Consider the following 2,012-nt stretch of genomic DNA (forward strand, 5'->3'; position numbering starts at 1 on the left):
TCACTTAAATTCTCCTGGAACCAAGAGCTGCCACTTGACCCAGTTCTGATTAGTGATAACATAAACAGAGGCAGTTGATGGTTCTTAAGGAAATTTAAAATGGACTGACTCTGATGGCCATCTGATGATGGCTACTCACAGATCCTCATCAGTCTCCCTCTGTTGCCATGGAGATGAGAAAGCCCACTGATGATGGCCAAACCAAGAGAGCAATGAAATGATGGGATGCCATAGAAGAGCTGCATTAGGCCTGGAGCCCTGGTCTTTCACATCTTGTTGTGTGAAACCAACAAGACTGTTCTGTAAATAACTGTTGTTGTATTTTTTTAGAACCAACAATGTATTTTATTATACACCTTAGATTTATACATTTCATATATGCTTTTAAAGCTTCGATTAACAATTCAGTACAAAATAAAAAAATTTATATGTGCAGCAGTGGTTCTCAGGCACTGAATTGGGGAGATTGGAGCAAGTCTTTCCCTAGCACACAGTGAACATGAGTGGAATGCTTCCTCAACCTAGCTGCCTTTCTGATTGGATCTCAGTACAGTCAACAGCTTTAATAGGTATGATATTGCTAACTGGAAACAATGCTATTGAAAGTATAACTTGCAGTTTCTTCCGCCTTTAAGACCTCAGTGATTACTTTTCTTCACTAGAGCTCCAAGATCATCCGATGAAAACATTGTCCATAACCACCTGGAGCAGCTGCCTAAGAACCACTGCCCAGGGCTATTCAATGTCCTCCGGCCTCACTGGATGAGGTAATGGGATGATGGATTTCTTCTCCGTGTCCCTGGAAAGTGCTTTCCTCATATCGTAGGCGTCCTCGTCAGGTTCCCCATTGCTGGCTGAATAATACTCTATGATGGTCCTGTAGACACTGTAGCCCAGCTGCTTATACATATTCACTGCAACTTGGTTAGATACTCTCACAAAGAGGTCAACAAAAAATCCACCCTTTCTTTCTGAAATCTCCTCTAGTAGCTCCATAAGTTTAGCAGCCAAACCAAGGCGGCGAAATTCTGGGGCCACAGACAGAGCTGTGACATGCCCGTGCCATTCTTCCCTAGCTACTGAGCCTTCGGCTTTACCCATAATATAACCCATTAATTCTCCACCAGGTGCCTCTGCAACAATGAAATACTCTGGCCAGTGGGCAAGGTACTGTAGGTAAAAAGGAATCCCATAAGTTTCTGTAAGTGGATCCAAATTAATGTTGTTGAAGCGGAAGAGGTCGTCGCAGGTGAAAGCCTGGAGCGTGGTCATGTCGCCGCCGCCACCCCAACTCCTGCTGAAACCGGCTTGCTTCGACCCTGCGCCCGCTCCACCGGAAAGCACCCCCTGTAGTTGTATTTTTGGTTAATTGTATTTGAATGTAACTCCAAATTCAAACAGGGTTTATTTGGGTGGAATATTAGTCAGATATGAACTTGTACAAGAGTACAGGTTTTAACTACCTTTCCCCATATTTACTCACATTTCATATTTTATAAAATGTATACTTTTTTTCTAAATAATACCTGGCAGGATCCCAAACATTTTTACCCTTATTTGGTTGCTTGACAAGTACAAATACTTACTGCCTAATTGTATACTTATTGCTTAAACCATATGCAGGAATAGAGTGAAAACATTTTCATGGACAACAGTCTGTACTTTGGGGGCTATTTGTAGTTGTCTTACCCTTGGTCTGAGATTTAGCTTTCTTCTTACACAGTGAGGCTCCAGGTGACAGCCAAATTTGATTCATTCATGATAAAGTGGACTTTGTATTCATATATCCATGTTTCTGTTTCATTGTCTGAGTAATGGGAAGTAGAAGGCTAAAAACACCAATGAGATCTAGAGGGAGGGGATCAAAATGATTACTAGGCCTGTTGCACTTCTAGACTTTAAATTTGATGGTTCAAGTTCTTTGGTTCACTTGTGGTTCAGTTCAGCTCGACAGCTCGTTGGTGCTTATGGTCAAATGCATGTGTAGTATTGAAGGTCCAGTATGCTGTGCA

The 2,012-nt window shown here is 42.0% G+C and overlaps 1 pseudogene; it reads right to left on the reverse strand.

Annotated features, from left to right (window-relative positions):
* Nucleotides 1-321: 321 nt before the first annotated feature.
* LOC138843942 (N-alpha-acetyltransferase 20 pseudogene) lies at nucleotides 322-1,344 on the reverse strand (annotated as a pseudogene).
* Nucleotides 1,345-2,012: the final 668 nt, after the last annotated feature.

This window comes from Oryctolagus cuniculus, chromosome 10 (assembly GCF_964237555.1).
Source record: "Oryctolagus cuniculus chromosome 10, mOryCun1.1, whole genome shotgun sequence".
Taxonomy (NCBI): Eukaryota; Metazoa; Chordata; class Mammalia; order Lagomorpha; family Leporidae; genus Oryctolagus; species Oryctolagus cuniculus.